General features: G+C 37.9%; 1 protein-coding gene across 1 annotated transcript in view; it reads left to right on the forward strand.

The window, feature by feature from the left end:
- The window catches only part of ZPLD1 (zona pellucida like domain containing 1), a 131,430-nt gene that overhangs the window by 32,526 nt on the left and 75,789 nt on the right, over nucleotides 1-23,115 (forward strand). The window contains exons 2-3 of the mRNA XM_040484400.1: nucleotides 22,393-22,459; nucleotides 22,797-22,960. The gene's annotated coding sequence lies outside the window, so the exon portion shown is untranslated. The remainder of the gene's footprint in view (nucleotides 1-22,392; nucleotides 22,460-22,796; nucleotides 22,961-23,115) is intronic.

Consider the following 23,115-nt stretch of genomic DNA (forward strand, 5'->3'; position numbering starts at 1 on the left):
TTTAGGAGGGTAGTAGGAAAATTATTTTTCTCCCTAAAATGCCAAAGCATGACTTGGTGGTAGGGGCACTTAGGTCCCAATACTCTCCAAAGACTTCCCCATGCCTCCCAAATAAACATACAATCTGTATTAAAACCATGTGCCTTTCTCAAAAAGATAATTTTAAGACTTAGCAATAAACACACAATATAAAATGCGTCTGATTTCTTTTCTAAGTAGCTTCAAAACAAGTTCCCAGCTTCTGTTCCCAATCTGATTTCTACTCTTGAGTCTCTCCTATTTAGAAAATTTGTTAATAGTATCATATTTTAAATCTTCTGAGCTACAGGGAATATGTGTTTTAAAATCTATAAAGTCATCTTAAAAGTTTTAATTTGAAAGGAAACAAGAATATACAATGAGGAAAAGACAGTCCTTTCAAAAAATGGTGCTGGGAAGACTGGATACCCACATGAAAAAGAATAAACCCAGACCACTTTCTTATAACCACACACAAACTTAAACTCAAAATGGATTAAAGACCTAAATGTGAGACATGTAACCGTAAAATTACTAGAAGACATAGGCAGTAATTTATTTGACATCCATTGTAGAAACATTCTTTTAGATATTACTCCTCAGGCAAGGGAAACAAAAACAAGAATAAGCTATTGGCACTACACCAAAACAAAAACAAAAACAAAACAAAATAAAACAAAAACGTTTGCACAGCAAAGGAAACCATCAACAAAACAAAAACACAACCTACAGAATAGAAGAATGTATTTGCAAATGATATATCCAACAAGGGATTAATCTCCAAAATATATAAAGAAGAAATACAGCTCAATACACACGCATGAACAATCCAATCAACAATTGGCAGAGGACTTGAATCGACATTTTTCCAAAGGATACATACAGATGGCCAAGAGACACATGAAACAATGCTCAACATCATTAATCATCAAGGAAATGCAAATCAAAACCACGATCAGTATCACCTTACACCTGTCAGGATAGAATCAAAAAGAGAAGAAATAACAAGTGTTTGTGTGGATGTGGAGAAAAAAGAACTCTTGTGCGCTGTTGGCGGGAGTGCAGATGATGCAACCACTGTGGAAAACAGAATGGAGTTACTTTAAAAAAGAAAAAATATAAATACCATATGATCCAGTGATCCTACTTCTGGCTATCCACCAAAGAATACAAAAACATTAATTCAGAAAGATACATGCACCCTATGTTTATTGCAGCATTATTTACAATAGCCAAAAGATGGAAGCAACCTAAGTTGTTTATCAATAGATGAATGGACACTTACTGTGATGAGCACTGAGTAATGTATGGAAATATTGAATCACTATATTATACACTTGAAGCTAATATAACATTGTATATTAATTATACTTCAATAAAAAAATTAAAATTTTTAATTCAGTTAAGAATGGCTTGTTCAGATATATAGAGCAAACATGTTTTTAAGGTGTTTGCATTACCCTAACAATTCAATATGAACAGATGTGTCCATTAAGCCTGTCAGCTTCCCCCTTGAAAAGGAGAAAATCAAATCAAAGCTCAACAAACATGAAGTGCATGGTTTGCTGCTCAATAGATATAGATCTCTAAACAATTGATAAAGTTGTAGTGTTCTAAATTGATTGCTGAGATGGGTAGTGGTGCACACCACAACCTGTCTTTTCCTTGCCACACACTGCTTAACTAGTCACTCATAGCCATGTGCCCAGATTAGTATCCCAACATATAAGGAAATATTGGAATGTTTCAAAGTGAAGCAATTTACAGGTAAGTTTAAGCTACTGAAAGTGAAAAACACCTCAAATAAAAAAGCCTACTAATATGTTAGACTCCCAAGTAAAATGTCCTAAAGAGATCCCATGTCCTTTTTAAGTTACAAACTAAGTAAATTTTTAGCCTCCTCTAGAAACTATCCAGAAGGGGAAAGTATCCACCTAACATATGCTTCTCTTTTGTTTTGCTGATATATCTTGACCTCCTTGCCTCATTTTACACAAGTGGAAGAGCTGACTTCTGCCATTTATTTATTTATTTTTTTTTGGTGAAAGAAAGTTATGGAGTCTAGTATCCAAATGTACATCCTGCAATTGAACATATTAGACGTGTAGAAAATTTTGTGGAGTACTTCAAAGGCTTCTCTAAGACTATACTATAAAGGCATATTGTATTAACTTAACTCTGCCCCAAATTTCCCTACACCAGAACCAAGGAGAGGAAAACTAATCTGCTTTTAAAATCCTTTTAAAATCTGCTTGGATACCGTGTGATTGCACATTTCCCAAATAGCCACAACAGTTTCTCCCATCTAGCATTCCTTTCTTTGATGCTCCTCCTATCAAGAGGTGGGTGTGTGTGTTTGCTCCCTTGACTGGGTGGACTTGTGACTACAACAGAGAAGATGTAGTGAAGCTAGTTGAAAGAAATGATACAGCTTCTGCTTAGTTGTCTTTTGGAACATACCCTCTTAGAGCGCAGTCATCATTCTAGAGGAAACCTAAGCAAGTGGGGTCCATGGAGGTCCCCACTGGAAAGGAACTGGTAGCCTGAACCTCTGACCAGGACTGAGTGGGTCATTGTGGAAGCTGCTACTCCAGTCTCAGCTGAGCCCTGCAGCCATGTGGTGCAGTGGTGGCCATCCCCACAGAGCCCAGTACACACTGCAGATGTGTGAACAAAATAAATAATTGCCATTGTGCTTTTGAATTTTGGAGTGCTTTGTTAGGCAGTAACGGATCGCTGTCTTGCAAGAAGACTCGGTTGACACCTTAATTGCCTCCATCGTGACCTCACTCTACTTTCTAACTGTTGAGTTCGTCTTTCCTTCCATCTTATCTCTTAACTCAGGCAAAAGACCCAGTGGGCAAAGCATCCCATGATGGGGACTGAGACTAATCACCACCCCCCAGCAGTAATGACTGCCCCATTATCAGCAAGACCCCATGTGACTCACCCCATGACAGTGATCAACCTGACCTTTACTGCCCAGCTGCATGGACCTGCCGACCTTTGTCACACTTTACTTACAGAAACCTAGTATTTTTAGCACTTTGGAGACAGTTTTTGGGACACTAGGCCACTGTCTTCCCAGTGCTGGCCTAACTAAAATAAATTCCTTTCTTGTTTCACTGTGACTCATCTCTCTGCCTCTGGATTTACTAGCATCAAGTTCCCCACCCTGGTCTGTTTGAGATCTCTGGAACCCTGGTGCTGTTGTGACCCAGTTACAGTATTAGGCAATCATACCTAATCTTGTGGGGATGTAAATTTTGTAGGGTTTTCCTTTCCTGTGTAATAGGAGATGGCAAACTATAGTTTCCTGGCTAAATTATGTCCCATAACTAAGAATGGTTCATACTGTATGTATGTATGTATTTATTTATTTATATGTTTATTAGAGAGAGACAGCACGTGTGAATGAGTGGAGGAGGGGCAGAAAGAGAGGAAGAGGGAATCCCAAGCAGGCTCAGTGCTGAGCAGAGCACAGAGCCCAGGTTTCTACATTTTAAAGTGTTATTGAGGGATGCCTGGGTGGCTCAGTTGGTTAAGGATCAGACTCGTGGTGTCACATCACGTCATGATGTCATGGTTCATGAGAGATTGAGGTATGTCAGACTCTGCACTGACAGCACAAAGCCTGCTTGGGATTCTCTCTCTCCTTCTCTCTCTGCTTTGCCCCCACTCAGGCATGCATACTTTTACATGCTCTCTCTCTCTCTCAAAATAAATAAACTTAAAAAAAAGTGTTCTTGGAAAGAAAAACCACAAACAAAAATACAAAGAATATGTGACAGAGACTATAAGTGGCTTGCAAAGACTGAAATATTTATATCTGAGCTTTTATAGAAAAATTTTGCTGTTCTCTGCTCTAGGATAACCCATCTTCTCTCAGGTGCTTCATGTTAATTAGGGCTACTGGTTTTGTGCTGGAAGAAAAATTGGGCAAAAAGAGGAAATCTCGGAAATCTTTCTTGAAAGACTCGCCCCTGTCTTCCCACAACTAACTTACACTTCAAAAGCAGTTGTACATTTTAATGAGTACCCTCATGCAAACCTGTTGATTTCTCCATTAAGATACAGTAGACCATAGAGCAAGAAAATATATTTGGGGTGTCATATACATCAAAATAATAAATTATTGAGCAATGATTTTAGGAAAATATTTGCAAGCATTTGCTTGAGATCTGGAACTAGGCATACTACCCCTTTTCCTCTCCCTTTAAACACATATAGTGGGGCGCCTGGGTGGCGCAGTCGGTTGGGCGTCCGACTTCAGCCAGGTCACGATCTCGCCGTCCGTGGGTTCGAGCCCCGCGTCGGGCTCTGGGCTGATGGCTCGGAGCCTGGAGCCTGTTTCTGATTCTGTGTCTCCCTCTCTCTCTGCCCCTCCCCCGTTCATGCTCTGTCTCTCTCTGTCCCAAAAAAATAAATAAACGTTAAAAAAAATAAATAAACACATATAGTTAGTATATCTATAATTTCTTATCAGAGGCTGAAATAATAGGAATTTTAGTGGAAGGATATTTGTATACATTTGTATTATGTATCATAATTATATGTCATAACTAAAGGTTTCTGAGATCAAAATTGAACTAAGAAATGTAAACACTTAAGATGAAAAAGTTAGCATTTCTTTCTTAGATTCCTGAATTGATAGATTAAGAGACGTTGTCAAAGTCAACTGCCAGTCCAGAACTGTATTAAGCAGCTGTGCTCTTCCATGGGCTCAATGTGCCACTAAAATCACAGGATCTGGCCAAAAAGTCATTTTCTCGTAGTCGCTCTTATATTGAACAGATATTTTCATCATCTTTATAATTTCGGATTCGACAACAACTAATGTCCAAATTTTTATCAGTGCACTATGAGGAATAAGAGTATTTTAGTATAACAGTGTTTGGATTTAGACAGGAAAATAATGGCAGGTGGAATTTTGAACCTTGCGTACTCTTCTCCATTGGGGTTGGAAGGTGAGGAGCTGCCTGAGGACAAGTAGATGTGGCATAAATCTTTCTTAGCTGACTTGTGAGGAGATGGATTCATACACATTGCATCTGTTTTGTGGGATTTTTTTTTTAATTTGATAAAATGACTCATGTTTGAAAGCTAGAGTCTTGAATTGGTAAAATTTTTAATTAGAAATATCTTTGGCATTTTAACTGCTATCACATTGCTATTTGCAAATGAAATGTTTCAATGAAAAATCGTGAATATCAAAGAAATAATTTTCATAATTAGCATATCGTTAAGTACTAACTCACTGTCCTTTACCAGGGGTTTTGGTGATTTTAGAGAAAAGAGCATAACGCAGCTCTTACAGGGCTGCATTTAAGCCCTTTATAGGTTGGAAATTGCTGTGGAGCTTTAATTTTTGAAATATGTTTTCAGCACAAGGTAAAATTGATGTGATGGCATAAAGAAGCAAAACAAGTAACAACCTTTCAAAGAGATTCAACATAATTGTTACAAAGTAAAAAACCTTTTAGAACCCCCATACATTTCAGCAAGAATTGTGTTGTTTTCCATTATGGTTTTTATAGAGCTTCTGTAATATTGGTTCATAAAATGTGTGTCTGCAGAAATTATCTACGGAAGTTGGAGGGAGAAAGACCTGCCAGGGCATCTATTTCATTTACAAGCCATCAATAACTAATGCAAGACACGACAATAATGCAACATTAAGGTTATTCATTTAAACACAGGAGTCAGGAAATGCAAAAAACAAGGATCTCATAATAACATCAAACACCCACAGTGAACAGATAAAATATTTTTGATTGCTAATTATACTGTTAAGTGTTATACCTTAAAATGAAGCACATGAAATATGAACAAGCTAATGTTCCCTTGAGATACTTAACTTGCATTTCCTGGCTTTAATGTTTAAATTGGAAACTTTAAAAGTTTCATTGACATAAATTTTTGTTTTTCATTTCCTTTCATTTACTTCTTATTTTTGAAGAAAATGAAAAAAAATGTTCATTGATTACTGATGGTGTTGATGGTGTTAAGAGTTAGCCTCAGTCTCCATAGAGCTTTCTAAAGCGATTTTAAAATTGGACTTAACCAGAATGATGCCCACAGTCCTCAGGATGTGGCCATCCGTGTCTCCAGGCCTAGACCCGGATTTGTGGTTTCACCCTTTCATTTTAAACGTGGAGCTGCCTTCTCTAAACAAATTGACTCTGTGCCACATATTTAGATTTCTAAATTTTATGAAGAACAGTTTGAAAGGGAATAGGGGGTAGTGATATATCTACATCTAATAAATTTTGATTTTAGGAAGGCTTTTTACGAGTATAGAGTCTCCCTTTCAAAATACTACTCTCAAGAATAATTAAAAGGGAGAGGAGAGGTAAAGACTTAGAGACACAGAGCACAGCAGCAGGAAAAATCCGGGGTCGTGAAATTAAACACTGAATATGAATTTAAAATGACGATAACAGAGAATTGATGATAGCAGAGACATCAATAGGGTAGAGAAAGGACGGATTCAGGAAGAAGATGACAACTTTTATTGATACTCTACTGCTTATGGCCAAAAGTCCAAATGCCTGACATGTAAACAAAATCCTCCGCAATTTACTTGTAGTTTACCTCTTGCGATGGGCAAAATCATGAATCCTGAAACACACTCATGGCCTATCCTCAGAGTCTGTGACTATTTTGCTTCATATAGCAAAAAAGTATTTTGTAGTGTGATTAAGTTAAAGATCTTGAGATGGAGAGATTATCCCGTAATATCCTAGTGGGTCCTTACAAGGGACAGAGGGAGGCAGGACAGTCCAAGAAGAAGACAAACAGTGGAGGCAGAGGTCTGAGTTATGTGATTATTGTCTTTGAAGATGGCAAGTTGTCATAGGCCAAGGAATGACAGCGGCCTCTAGGGGCCAGGAGAGAAAGGAATGGATTCTCTCCAGAGGCTCCATGAAGGAAGGCAGACCTACCAGCACCTTGATTTTTAGCCCCGTAAGACCCATTTTGGACATCTGGTCTCTAGAACTGCAAGATAATATATTTGTGTTGTTTTAAACCACTCATTTTATGGTAATTTGTTACAATAGCCATAAGGAAACTAATATACCTCTACACACTCATAATGATAACATTCATTACATTACTGTGTCTCAAAGATGCCATCTACTATAAGACATAAAACTAATTTCATGAAACTTGGAGGTGGGTACAAAATATAACCATTTGTTTTATCAGTTAACAGTAGATTATCTCAACGCAATTATATATTTTTATCTTTTTTAATATGACAAGTGAACTTGGAGCTCAAGTTTTCCTTACAGTCAGAATCAAATGATTCTTCTGATTTTCTTTAGGCTATTGGAAGGTGTGTAGTTTCATCTTGGCATGTCGCTTTTCATAACTCATGTTCAGTTTCTTTAGAGATAGACATTGCCGTTTCAAGGTGTTTTGTTTGCATTTGCTTCTTGTTAATTCATGGTTCCATTTTTTTTTTCTTAATTGAATTACATGTTGTTGGAAGTTTAATAGCTTCTCTTAAAAACCTAGTAGAAGCATTTGTCAGGCAGATGTTGGCGCTCCAGTGATAGTCCTTCACGATGTATGAATCAGCCTGCTATGCTTCGCTACCTTTAAAAGTCTTATGATTTATTCTGAAACACTGGCAATGTCTTCTGTCTCTAATTGCATTACCTGGATGCGACAGACAGTCTTCTGCATATTCAAGCTGCCTTATAGCCCTTTTTTGAAGACATTTAAGTGACAATTAGAGATCCATATTTTAGTGAAAATTAAATTGCATGTGATGCTACCAATGCAAAGAACTCAAACAAGTCCATGAACAAACATCTTTTAGGTGCATAGTTTCTTCTATTCAGGAAATAAAACAACTGGGTTGCATCTTACTCCTCTGCCTTTTAGATGAAAAGATTATTTCATATTGACTATATGACACATCTTGATTTTTAGAGACATCAAACTAGAAAAACTTGACCTTTTGGGATCCAGGAAATAAGATAATAATATGAATAATAGCTAATACAACACTGTCCAGATGGGGAAACTGAGGCTGGGGATGAGAAATAATTTCCCCAAGATCACTAGTTGAACAGAAGTAGCATTCCGATGCAGTAGTGCTGGTTATTTCTCTAAAGCCTGGGCATTGAACCACTGCACCCTGTTATCCCATATCTTGTTTCCACAACCATTGAACTTCTTGGTGATCCATGCACATGCTGTTCTCATTCCAGGATTTGAGTGGTTGGGCGTATGCTCATCAGTCCTCCATCTGGCAACCTCTCTAAACAGAATGGTAAAGGAAAATGCTCTAGACTCAAGTGACTACAGTCCTGCCTCCCCTACCTACAAGTTGAGCCTTTGTGGCCTCATTTCTAAAATGCAGATTACTTCGTTCATATCCCATAGATTTGCAGTAAGGATTAAGTAAAATAATACAGGTAAGAGTTTAGCCACAGTAACCGCCACATAAGAAATTATAGTTAATGAGGGCGGCCGGGTGGCTCAGTTGGTTAAGCATCTGACTCAGCTCAGGTCATGATCTTGCAGTTTGTGGGTTTGAGCCCCGTGTTGGGCTCTGTGCTGACAGCTCAGAGCTTGGAGCCTACTTTGGATCCTGTGTCTCCCTTTCTTTATGCCTCTCCCCAGCTCATGCTCTATCTCTCTCAAAGATGAATAAACATTAAAAAATTAAAAAAAAAAGAAATTATACTTAATGAGAAAAGGAGAAGAGGAAGAAAATAGGAATGATACATATATTACTTTCTTTCCAACAACTTCTACTACTTCTCACAGTGTATTTTTCATACCATTCAATTCAATTAATAGAAAACAATTTTTGACTGTCAACTCTGTGCATGCCCAGTCCTAGTTTTATCATCATCAAAAGAATTAATGGTGTTGCAAGAAGTGTAAGGATGCTGTGTAATGTAGACAGCTCCTACATGGTGTCAAAGAGAAACAGAGTTAGACACTAGGTAAATGTGGTAAAAATAGAGTTTATTCAGTATTATCAAAATAGGGAAAAGAGGCTTCAGTATGGAACTGCTTTCAACTTCTAATATAACAAGGACAAGTGGAGATTTTATAGCCAAGGAGCAGAGCAAGGGGATTCATAGATGGAGAATTTCTAAGACGAAACATTATGGTAGATGGATTCTTGCTAAACCAACTTAAGATTCTCGCTGAAGGCAACATGATCAGACATCAAATTAGAGGATGAAGAACTTGGTTAGGTATCAAGTGTGATCAGATAGGGTATGGGGATGACTTAGCAGAATTCTTGCTAAAAGTGGGTTTGGCAAGGATTGACATGGAAGGTCAGGGTCAAGGCCTTGGTGAGAAGAAGGTTCAGAAGGGCCAATTTACAGTATGGTCGAGGAGAGAGTTTTTATCAGTGGGAATCAATGGCAAATTGTGAGGGAAAGACCTCTTGACCTGTTCATTATCTCTTTTCTTTCACTGCTTTAGATACTGTAATATTTAATGGCAGACCTTCGTTGGGTAGACTTATACAGGCTCTGTTTTTGCAAGTGAGTGTTGCTTGGAGAAGGAAGGTTGACAGGAGAGAGACTCTCCAATTAATGTGTCAGTTAGTCTTACCCTGATACTCAAAAATAGTCTAGGTATTTTTGCCAGTGAGTAGGAGAACTCTGATGAGCTGTTTGAAGGATTAAAGTCTCTAATTTTTTAAATATCTTTTTTAAATGTGTATTTATTTTTGAGAGAGGGATGGCGCAGAGAGAGAGATATACGGAGAATCTGAAGCAAGCTCCAGGTTCTGCCAAGCTGTCAGCACAGAGCACGACACTGGGCTCAAACTCATGGACCACAAGATCATGACCTGAGCTGAAGTCGGACGCTTAATTGACTAAGCCACCCAGGCGCCCCAAAGTCTCTAATCTTTTAAAACATGGATATTTGGTCATTGCTATGTAGGTCCCTTTTATCCTGTCCCAACTGGTACATCTCTAAGTCTGGAGAGGTACAAATGCACTGTGCTCATGTGAGTTACTACTCCTTATAGTTGAGTGACTCTGGAGGATGACATTATCCATTACCTGTTCTGAATACGACTTCCCTCACATTTCCCTGATCTGAATATGCACTGTATCTCAGTGAAATTTTTAGCAACTTCTTACTAAAGAATCTTAAGTGACGTGGTGCTTTATTTTCATAGGGTAGGCTGTTCCCTTCATTAATCACCATGGCTTTTAAATTCTCACATTTACTGAGTACAATACTTCCTCTGAGGTAATTGTAAAAACCTTTACTTGTTCTAAAGATATAGTAAACTAAATGATAATTTCTCTTTAGAAGCATTTTTCTGCACAGTTAAGTTAATGGTGACAGATTACTTTCACCCTTGAGATGAATGTGTGTGAATGCACACACACAAACTCCATAGATACATATACATATAGATTCAGTAGGAGCAGAGAGAGGAAAAGTTTAATGCCATTTAAATAAAAGCTTTAATTTTAGAAGAAAATTGGAAATTAGAGAAAAGCTCAAAGAAGGGAAAATTTTAGAACTTGGGAGAAACCCTTATTTTCTCTATTCTCTGACCTTTGGCATATTATTTATTTAGTGGGTTTCAGTGAGCTTTAATATTTAGAAAAGGTCACAGGAATAGCCAGATTCATGTGCTGTATTTGAATAATGTAGGCAGCAGGGGTCTAGAGAATTAGTGTCCTCAGACTAGAAAGCCTGATATTCTAGCCCAGTCTCATTTCTGCCCCTGATTTGTTGTTTGACCTGAGGTGAGTCATTCTCTTCTTTGTCTGTCAATGGTGATAATGAGATCTCTTCTTTCCTTTTCTAAAGTAGGTGTTGTGAAGAATGCAATAATCTCCTACCTGGCCTTTCCCCTTTATAGACTACCTCCTGAAACTAACTAGATGCTACCTTCCTAAAGCACTGCTTTGCATCCCAGCCTCGTGTTCAAAATTCCTTACGTCTTCCCCATACTGTGATATCCAAGGTCTTCCCCATTTTAATCCCAAGCAATTGCTTCCCATCTCCAATGTGCTATACATTGTCCTGTGTACTTTTAATATTAACTTTTCATCTTCATACCATCAGAGCATAGCTATTTATGTTCATATGCTCTTAAATATAAAGAAAATAGTATCTTTAAAAATGCAAGTATGAAAGCAGGTCTGTTGGATTCTTGGTTTTTGCTCCTTCCGCCTGCATATTCAAGTGGTTGCTGCTTAGCTCATACCTTCACATGTGGGTGCGCGTGCGCGCACACACACACACACACACACACACACACACACACACACTCTTTTATTTAGAACTTTGTATCTATGCCCCACCTGCTTTCCAAAAAGATGCAAGGTGGAACAATAAGTTTGAACAATACCACTACATTAAAAATAAAGAAAAATAAGAGCTATGACAAGGAAGAAGAAACGGGCATCTTATCTCTGGAATGTTTCCCAAAACCATTTACTGCATTTGCACTGCTACCACTCAAAATCTCTTGCACGGTCTATTGCAATGGCCACCTATCCTGTACTCCACTCTGCTGTTACCCCAACACAATTCATCTTCCATACTGAGGGTAGAGTGACCATTTTAAAATACAAACCTAGGGTTGCCTGGTTGGTTGGCTCAGTGAGTTGAGCAGCTGACTCCTGAATTCAGCTCTGGTCACAATCCCAGGGTCATGGGATCAAACCCTGTGTTGAAGCAGACATGGAGACTGCTTAAGATTCTCCTTAAGATTCTCTCTCTGTCCCTTTGCCCCTCTCCCCTGCTTGCACTCTCTATTCCTAAAAAAAAAGAAATATATAAAATAAAAATAAAAATAAAAATGTTTAAAATACTAACCTGGGCATTTGCTTAAAATATTCTACTGCTTCCCATTAGATTTAAGGCACAATGTCACTCTCTACCATGACCTTCAGGCTGTACGTGATCTACTTCACGCTCAGATCTCAATCCTTATCTTCTCCCCTTCCTCATCATCTCACTTCAGTCATTGGTAGCCTTCTTAGAACAGTACATCTGGCCTGAGGTGTTTTGCTTTAGTTGTCACCCAGACCTGGCACATTTTAATGCTAGATCTTTGTGTGACTAGCCAGCCTCTCTTCATTTGGGTATCAGGTTTTGGTTTGCTAGTTCCAGGTCAGTGTATGTAGGCATACTCATACTGTGCCTTTTTTTTTTCTTTAAGACTTAATGTTTATTCATTTTTGAGAGAGAGAGAGAGAGAGAGAGAGAGAGAGCGCGCAGGGTATGGAGAGAAAGAGGGAGACAGAGGATCCGAAGCAGGCTCTGTGCGGAGTGTGAAGTCTGATACGGAGCTTGAACTGACGATCTTGAGATTATGACCTGAGCAGAAATCAAGAATCAGCTGCTTAACTGACTGAGCCACCCAGGAGCCCCATACTGTGTGTGTGTGTGTGTGTGTGTGTGTGTTTTAAGGGATGCATAGTATTTATCATGTGGAGGCACTTTAATTTAGCTAACCTTTCCCTGCCAATATGCATCATGTCCCTTCTCAGTCTTTCACAATTACAAAAAAGAAACAAAACCTGCAATATGAATGATTACATATACATATCAACACACTGAAAAAAGATTATTTATACAAATAATTGCCTGAATTGGAATTACTTTATCAAAGGATATGGGATTATTATTTTTTTTGGTATATTTTTGCCAAGCCAGAAAGTTTAATTTTATTTATTTTTTCAGCTTTATTGAGGTAAAATTGACAGATAAAAATTGTATACACAAAGGTGTATGATGTGATGGTTCGATATATATATGTATGTATATATATGTATATGTACATATATATACACATATACACACACACACATATATTATGAAACAATGACCTCAGTCACCTCACTTAGTTACCTTTTTTTAGTGTGTTAAAAACAGTTAAGATCTACTCTTACAGCACATTTCAAGTGTGTAATACAGTATTATTAACTACAGTTACCATGCTGTACATTAGATCTCCAAAACTTATTCATCTTATAACTTAAGGTCTGTACCCTTTGACCAACAACTCCCCAGTTTTTTCACCCTTCAGCCCCTTGGTAGTCACTCTTCTACTCAGAGAGTTTAATATTAAAGCATAACTCAGTGAAGGTAGTCATGACATGTAGCTTTATAAAGCTCTAACTTGATCCAAGGATAGAGCTTAGAAAGCCTTCAGGAGTGGATGTCTTCAATGGTTTTCCTTGATGTGCACTTTTCTCAGCAGGTTTTTAGATATGAATTTTTTTTTCCTGAACACAGCCTCCTGCATTCCCTATTGCTAACCAGGGGATGAGCCACAGGCTTATAATACTGGAATAAAAACAGGAGTTGACTTCCTGCTATGCACACTGAAAAGCCTGAGATGTGTTGTTTTTTTTCCCCCCCAGACCTAGCTTCGCTATAAGGATGAATCAGGGGGCCCCCTGCTACTGAAAACCCATCTGCTATTTCTCCATGTTCTGAAAGGCTAGCACCGAGGTCACCTCCTCCAGAAGTTTCCCCGACTATATGACAGAATGCAATCTTTCCATTACTTCTCTCTGTCCACACTTAACTGGCCACACTATTCACTTGGTCTTAAAAATGCTGTACTCTATCATTTATTATTTATCTTTTTTATATGTCTTTCTTGGGGTGTGTGGAGCTCAAGGGCAGACATGTTGCAACACCCCTGTTCTTATCTCTCAACCTAATTTAGCAGCTCATACCTACGAATGTAAACATAAGGGGTGCCTACGCTGTTCAGGTGGTTAAGGGTGTAATGCTGGATTTCGGCTCAGGTCATGATCTCACATTTCTTGAGATCGATCCGCATGTTGGGCTCTGTGCTGACAGCATGGAGCCTGCATCGGATTCTCTCTCCCTCTCTCTGCTCCTCCCCAGCTCATGTGCATTATCTCTCTCTCACAAAATAAATAAACATTAAAAAAAAAGTAAGAATGATGAGACTGGTTGTCCTCTCTGCTGGTAGGATGTGGACCTTCCCCACTCTTTGAACCAGTCCCCCTTTTGCCTATGATAGTCCAGCAGGAGATTACTGATCCCAAGCAGGAGCTGATCCCAGGTGTGGGATACTTTTCTTCCTACATGGATCTCATATCAGGAAGAGCCTGTGACCTTGACATCATTAGCTGTTTTCTAACCAACCGAACCCATGACTAAACATTTTTTAGGGCAAAATTTCCATTACATTTCATTGTTAAGCTGACTCTAAGAAGAAAACAAACTATAGCCCTGGAGGAAGAAAGCATCAAAAAGTTGCTAGTGAGAGAAAATTGGGGTTATATGGTCAGTCTGCATGCCATGTCAGCTATGCTACACTTCCTCTGTAATGAGCTATGCAGTGATCCATATATATATATATATATATATATATGATCTATATATATAGATCTGAAAAGACTGCTGAAATCAAATTTCTAGATGCAGTTATTATTGATGTTTTTATGTCCCCGCATAGTAACATTTGACAGGCCTGCACAATTTTGCAATTTTGCTGGGGCAAAGCTAAGTGTCTCTGTGACATGAGGAAGCTTATGTTCTGATTTTTTTCTGAATGTTTTGCATATTATGGGCACTCGCTCCATTTGATTGACAGGTTATCTTCACATAATAAATTAAAAAGGCTGTAGGCACTTCTTTTGTCTTGTTCCTAGGAAGAGAGCTTTGACGCATTAACTATGTCTATTGCTCTTTGAATGAGGTACTGGGGATCTAGGTGCCATGAGTCACGACAGGACCAGAGCCAGGTGTTTTTGCCTAAATTTTTACCTATTAAGTTTGTCCTTTGATGATGACATCTAGTGACCTGCTACTCTTTGTTATGAAAGGAAAACTGTTGTGTACATGGTTAGTACAGATTTGACGTAGTCCCTTGTTTAAGAGCAGTTGGGGGGCACCTGGGTGGCTCAGTCAGTTAAGCAGCCAACTTCAGCTCAGGTCATGATCTCACAGTTTGTGAGTTCGAGCCCCACATTGGGCTCTGTGCTAACAGCTTGGAGCCTGAAGCCTGCTTTGGATTCTGTGTCTCCCTCTTTCTGTTCTTCCCCCACTTGCACTCTGTCTCTGTCTCTCAAAAATAAATAAAGATTAAAAAAAAAAAGAGCAGTTGGGATTATTTGAGTTCTCACATTGTTGCTATTCAAAATTTGACACACAAGCTGTAGTAAAGGGGTGACAAAAAGTGAAGGTAAAAATAATAAGAAGTAATTATTTGGGTAATTTAGGCTCCATAAACCTTTTTGTTTCATTTTAGGTTTTGAAGTTTAGAGCTTTTGAAAACAATTTTAACCAAACTTAACAAACTAAAGTTATCCCTATAATAAATGTGTTATAGACAAAGACAATTTTTTTCCCTAGAGATTTGATCGCTTCTCTTAGCAGCTCTTAAACCAATTGTCCTTTTAAATGTAGAAAGTATTATATATAATTTTTAAAGCCTCAATATATTGTGGCATTTCTTGGGCCCACAATAACTCCAAAAATGCTTTCTAGTGACCTTAATTTTTAAAATCTTTACAAATGTTCTTTTTCTTTGTTGTTTAAGTATTTAGTGTTTTTCTTTATTTATGTGCTTGAAGCACATTATAAAATTCTTTTACTAACTTAAGTATCTCTCTTCTATCATTCATTCATTCCATAGACATTTATTGAACACTTATCCTTTCTTGTATAATATGAAAACATGCCTGCATTAAAGCAGTTTTATTTTTGCTTCCAATGATACCAATGTGTGACCATCAAGTAAACATTTTTAGAAAGACTTCAATATCTATGTTTTGGTACTTTAAATGAGATGCTGTGTGATGCTACAAATACTGTGTGATGCTACAAATACATACCAGTATTTTAAATCTGAGAATGTTGGAAATAGTAGAGTAAATAAAAACTAAGTCAGTGGTGAGGGGACTTTGATAAATCTAAATGTACTCAGTCCATTGAAGTTAGTGTAAGGAAATACATACAACCTGCAGACCACTAAGGCCCTAACTATGTAGAGTTGTTCATTTAGTATCCCTGACTTGCTGAGGCAATATAATAATATTTAATGATTATTAACAAGCTTCTTTAATTTCTTATCTTTACTTAAGCAAAGATCCAGAAATTAAAAAATATCAAGCTATTTCCTTCAATGATATGATATCTTCCACCTGCATTGTTAAATGTCAAACACGTGAGTGGATTTTGATCATGATCCACATAGTGATAAGGGTGGTTGTGGGTTGGTGATAAAACTGAAACAATTAGCATTTTTTAAGGTTTTATTATGAGATGCTTCAAAACATACACAAATAAAATAGAATAGTGTAATGAACTCCTATGAACCCATCTCCCAGCTTAAAAAGTCATCAGTATTCAGCCTTTCTTATTTATTTTTACTTTCACCCACTCCTCAAACTTACTTGATCATTATTGTTATTTACAGGTGTGTGTGTGTGTGTGTGTGTGTGTGTGTGTGTGTGTGTATGAGAGAGAGAGAGAGAGAGAGAGAGAGAGAGAGAGAGAGAGAGAGAGAGAGAAAGAAGTTAAACATATTGAAATGCACAGATCTTAGCTGTACAATTTTCACAAGTAAGTACTCCCATGTTACTCCACCTATACCACAATTGGCAGTGGATTTAATAGTTATTATCACGGATGCTATAAAGTTTGTAAATATTCACATGGAAGAGAGGGAAATTCTCCCTCTATCTACAACCTGATGCTCAGGCCTGTAGTTGGGTCTTATACATGTGCTGGAATGACATTAAATGGATAAGCTTTTGCTTTCAAGCTAATAACTCTTGAACATTATTTTCAATTATAGACTCTGAAATATCCTCCCCTCATGCCTCTTCAAGGTTTAAGGAAGAGGAGACAGCTATCATGAATTAGAGGAGAGAGAAGGAAGAAGAATCTCCAAATCTCATGTTAATCCTCAACATCTTTCCTTGGTTAGAAAACTGGAATGAATTGAAGTCAAATGAACTATCTTAGGTTTTTATGGAAATGAGACAATATTTGTTTTTTCTTGATCTGTAGTTACTTGTTTTTGAATTATAACTTCGTAGCTTCATCATACCCTTAGATTTCTATAGCCTCAAGGATGTTGATAAAATGTTAGTGTATCCAGGTATGTCTTAACTATGGCTGTTGAAGTTGCACAGTATGGTTGAGTGGAGGCTGAGACATAGTAGAATATCTGGGGTGTTCTGGGGGCTTTGAGCCACAGGCAGTGTGGCTTAAAAAAGTTCTATTTTGCCTACATTTCCTCTTTCTAGCTTTGCTCAGTCCAACCAGTTCAAAATACAGATCACTACTGATAAATAAGCCTTTAATTCTATGGCTCAAAGATACTCATAATATTTCTTTCCCCTGTTGGCATTGAAAGTCACAAACCAACACGGAGATATTTTTTAAATGAAGTCAGATTTTTTCACTTCTTGCCAAGATATTGTTGCTTATTCACAGTCAGTGGCTATTTGCAAGTCTGATCATAATTCTGCAGAAAACTGCCTGTATTCCAGTGTCACTCTTGAATAATCAAAATTCAGAGCTTCAATAAGGGTGCTCCTCATTTACAAGGTTAATTCTTCCAATAATGATGTCTACACTCTTACACACATTTCAGAACTGAGAATTTATTGCACAGGGCACAAACTCATTGGATATGCAGTGTAAATAACCTTATTAAGATGCAGGGAGAGAATATACATTACTGTTCTGTTGGGTCAGAAGGGTAAACACAACAAGAAAATGAGGCATTTACCACTAAGTAGTCCAACTGATTTATTTTCCTGTGCCTTTTGCATTTTGAGCCTTTCGAAGCGCAGGCTGCCTGAGTACTCTGCCCTCATATAGGCATTCATGTAAAAAATACTAAATTCTAGAGGGCGTGAGAACTGTCCCAGAGAACAACACCAGGGACTATGTGTTAACTGAAGTCAGAATTGATAACAACGTTTCAGGTCAGTGTGAGTTAGTAGTAAATCTGCTTTTGCTTTTGTGCTCCAGGTGTTTCTGTTAGGATTCGATAAAACATATGATGGAGAATTTTTCCCTGCCAGTATAAACAAAACTCAATTGATCTAGATCTAAGCAGTGACACAGCTCTAAGTAGAGACCAGAGCCAAGCAGAACAGGATATACTGACCCTTCAGCTATCTCCTTTATATGGTCTGTATTTCTAGTTCAACTCTAAGTGCTTTTTGATAGAAGAAAGTTGCTGCTGTCTACTTCTTTTCTGCCTAAGAGATAGTATCCAGTATAGGATGCCAGTGGGAAGAATGCTGTCAGCCAAGTTCTTCAGTGACATGAGGTCACATTTTATATAACACAAAACATCATATCAAAGCTACAATATCCTCAGGGCCCTCCTTCCAAGGCCACTTAGCTTAGTAGTGTATGCTTTTTCTAGTCCTGAAGTAAGGAAATATTTTTAGGAAGACATCAGTGTCTTTCAAACTTGTAACACTTGCTATAGTATTTCTTTACCTAACGGTGATAATGATTATAGAATACTATTTATTACTAGAGATTATTACTGTGTTATAAACACTGTAAGCTTGAGTGGACTCATAATAAAAGAATTTGGCTTTATGTTGATCCCAGACTAAGAAACATACTGAGTGCATTATATAATTTGTACATTTCTCTAAAAAAAAATAACTTATTGGGACTTATTCACCATTCTCATTCTCTGAGTTTCAGGGAGAGGATGGAGTATCTCCCTTTCTTTTATCCAGCTATCTGAGGTTCCTTTTTGGCTTACCTTGTTTTATTCATACTTGTCTAAGGAGAAAGATGGTTTCTCAATTTTCATTGTTCCAAATTCCTGCCTCATGGAAGCAGAAATGTTAATTACTTAAAAGTTAAATTAAATCAGATAGCCATGTTGACCATGAGTAGCACGGAAAGATAGCTAACAGAAGACTAAGGGTCATGTGGTGAAAGGAGCAGGAACCTAAAATTTTGGAGGAACAAGCACACATCTTTCAGGGGTTTATGGAGTAAAATCAATAAAGGCAAAATATGTCAAATAAAGCCTGAAGAAATTTTCATCAGTATGTCACCTCCTTATTCATTGGAGGACAAGTAATATGATCCACCCTATATGGCTTTGTGGTACTAAATAATGTTTTAAACTTTTACTGATGTGTCCAATCAAGTCAGCTTCCACTAGACCCCTTTTGACATATATTCCTTAAAAGTATAAACTATTGGTGAAATGAAATTTCTCTTTCTTTGTCTTGTTTGACTCTTCTAAAGGAGGTACAGGTCGGGAGAGAGATGGGGTGGGCTCTATTCCTTGCCCTGGTGCTAACCAGCTGGTGGTGACATTGAGTATTTAGCCCCTTGGGGCCTTGGTTTTCTCTGTGTCAGATGAAAGGGTTGGGCTACATAATTTAAGATTCTTTTCATCTTTAAAATTCTTTCTCTACATATTTAAAAACATTTTAATCTTCATTGATTATATAATACCTACTAATGATGATCTATTGTACTCTCACCTTGAAAATACTAGAACTGAGTCCAAGAAATGTAAGTCTTTGTCTTCGCTATAAAGAACAAGCTGATGTTTACAGAGGGGAGGTGGGGGGAGGAGGTTACATAGGTGATGGAGATTAAGGAATGCACTTGTTGTGATGAGTACTAGGTTCTGTATGGAAGTGTTGAATCACTAAATTGTATACATCTGAAACTAATATTACACTTTATGTTAAATAAAAACAAAAAGAAAAAGAAAGAAAAGAAAAAAGAAAAAAAAAAAAAAAGAAATAGTTGAGGCAAATTAAGCCAGAGCCAGGACCAGAATAGGAGAATAGGAGACTGTTTACTGCTTTAGGAAGGGCCAGGTTCCTGGGCATGTGAACAGGGCATTCATAAAGGGTCCCATGCTTAAGGTTTGATACAATGTGGTCATCTTGAAATTCTTAATAGTTTTATCTTTAAATTTGTTTTCTGTAGTCAAAACTCATCCTGATGGGATGATGGAAGTATTCACTGACGTGTTGGATCTTCTACTCACATAGGGTTCTGCCTCCTGTCACCTCCTTATTTCCTCTGATTGCATGCCCGGCCACTTCCTAGCCTCCACCCAGTGACTTCTGCTGCCTTTTGTTCACAGCATGGGCTTAGGAATGGGTGTGGACAGGACACTTGTGAAGGTCTGCACTTGCCCGGCAGGTATCCTCATTCCCAAGGAAGCAGTACCTTCAATGCAAATAAAAATTACCAGGATAGTTTGAGAGACTATAGAAGAACAGAAAAAGCTTTTCCCCTGCTTTTGAACAAGGGGTCAATGTTTTCATTTTGCACTGAGCCCTGCAAATTGTCTGGCCTTCACCTCAGTCCTTCATAAACATATTCTTTGCAAGGATTAGGAATTAGCAAGAGCATCACCCTTTCAATATTATTTTGTATACAGCATAATAGCAAAGGTATATAATGTATAATATAGTGATATTTTTAGTGTCATCATTGCTCCAAATCTTATTTCTCATTTTTGTACATTTAAGAATTTGATTTTTTATTTATCTCTAAGTATTAGCCTCTGGAGGACTAGTTCATGTCTACCAAACTATAAGAGCCTCATGAATTAATTTATTTTGAATTGATAAATGGTTGGAAATACTGATACTGGGGTATCAACCCATCCTCTTCTCAGGTGAAATGCTATTTTGGAAATCAGATGATTTTAAGAAAACCCAGAGAAAATGTATTTAGATATATTTAGAAATAATGTTAATAGATTGGTATGTACCCTTCTTTACTGTAGGAATACATGTGCTGAAAAGACTTGAGGTTCGTACTGTCAATCAGGGTACTCTGTTCTATGGATTATGCTAGGGACACAACTACACAATATTAAATTCTTAATTCTTGCTTACCCAAATGTTACCCTTCCAAAGGCATTGGGTGTTACAACGTCCAATCCCATTTGGAGGAACTTTAATAATTATATTTACCCAATATTTATTTATTTTTAATTTTTTTTAATGTTTACTTATTTTTGAGAGAGAGAACAGAGAGAACAGAGAATGAGTGGGAGAGAGGCAGAGAGAGGAGACACAGAATCCGAAGCAGGCTCCAGACTCCCATCTGTCAGCACAGAGCCCAACAGAGGGCTTGAACTCACAAACCATGAGGTCATGACCCCAGCAGAAGCTGGAGGCTTAACCAACTGAGCCACCCAGGCACCCCATTTACCCAATATTTATGATGTCAGTGTATTTGTTTTATTTCTACAATGAGATGATTAGTGTGAGCAAATACTACAAATATTATCAGAAGTAAAAGTTCAATATCAACTCTATCAAAATGAACATGATTATTTTTTGAAGATGTGTTTCAATATCTGAGTAGACATGATGCTTCACAGGTCTAATCTGCAGGCTCTGTAGAGTGTGTTTTGACAGGAACTCATCCTGAAATGCCATTAAGGTATAATCCTCCTCAAATTATCATCAGTGATCGTATGACAGAGATGGAGAATTACTGAAGTACGCTGTAAAGTTTTCCTGTTAATGTATGTGCAGAACTCTGAGGATTTAATTGTGTTCTTGTTCAGACCTCTGGGAAGAACTGAAACTGCTTTTTTGAGAGAAGTCTTGGTCTTGCCCGATTCAATTGCTCTGCAGCTGGGCAGGGATACAGATAAATTATTCAATGTTACATAAAAATAAAAACCTTGTCAACTACACAGGGAGTAGCTAATATAAAGAAATCAGCCCACTAAAAAAACAAAATGTGTTCATTACAAGCGTTTATAAAAACCTTAGATTTCAAATATATATTACATATGCTATTCTCTAAGAGGTCACCTGAAATGAACATCCATTTTTCTACAATTTTTAATCTCCCTTCTGTTTTTCACTAGAAAGCTACACAATCTAGTTCTTTTTTTTTTTTTAATTTTTTTTTTCAACGTTTATTTATTTTTGGGACAGAGAGAGACAGAGCATGAGCGGGGGAGGGGCAGAGAGAGAGGGAGACACAGAATCGGAAACAGGCTCCAGGCTCTGAGCCATCAGGCCAGAGCCCGACGCGGGGCTCGAACTCGTGGACCGCGAGATCGTGACCTGGCTGAAGCCGGAGGCTTAACCGACTGCGCCACCCAGGCGCCCCTACACAATCTAGTTCTTAAAATAATGGTCATTTTAGTGATTGATTCATTTATTTACCCAACTGGTGTTTATTGATCCCATACTAGGAGATCTTTTAGGCACTAGTTATAAACATAGCAAAGACTTGTGGACCACCGTAGTTAGTAGACGTTTGACTTATAATGATATATTTATTAATATTCTCTTGAATGCCAACAAGAGGTTTCTGGAGGAGACAGATTTATCATTATTTATTTACAGCAAATAATAATGTCCTTGTTCCCTTGTGTTGCAGTGTCTTCCTTCTGGGACAATGCAGTGAGAGCCAGTTGTCACTCAACACAAAGGTGTCTGTATTGTAGGTGAGGCCCCCCCCACCCCCCCCCCCAAATGAACCTGGACATTTATACATGAGGGAGAGGCAGCTGTATTTCCTCCCCTTTTGAGAGAGTTTCCTTGGAAAAGTAATGGGAAGGATCCTGGGTCCTCCTTTTGGAACATGTCCATGGTCCTGGTCTCATCTCCCCTTGAAATGTAAACACATTACCTCTGGAGACATAAAGCTCTCTGGAGTTCTTGTTATTTTTTCAGTCCTAAATTACCTTGTAAAGATAGTGTTTTAGCCGAGCTGCCAAATTCCAGTAAAATGTTCTCTCAGAAGACCATAAGTTTGCAGCAATAAAGGAATTTTCTCCACAGCTGCACAAGAGGGTTATGGGATGGAGTGCCTGATGAGTTCCTCTAGATTGAGCTGTCAGCTGTGGCCTCTCTGAGGAGGTGATCTAAGCTGCAATCTGAAAGGCAAGAAGGAGTCAGTGTGTGAAAATCTGTGAAAAAGTAACATCTGGCATAGAGATCTTAAGGTAAGAATGAGCTTGGAATGTTTCATCAACCAATGGAAAGCCAGTGTGGCTAAAATGTCATGACGAAGATGAGAGGACATGCAGTCAGAGCAGTTCCAGGTTTCCCAGAATGTGGAAGTTATTTGTGTTTTATTCTAAGGGTAATGGGAAGCTAT

The sequence above is a fragment of the Herpailurus yagouaroundi genome, unplaced genomic scaffold (genome assembly GCF_014898765.1).
Source record: "Herpailurus yagouaroundi ecotype Mexico unplaced genomic scaffold, PumYag 162, whole genome shotgun sequence".
NCBI classification, from domain to species: Eukaryota; Metazoa; Chordata; class Mammalia; order Carnivora; family Felidae; genus Herpailurus; species Herpailurus yagouaroundi.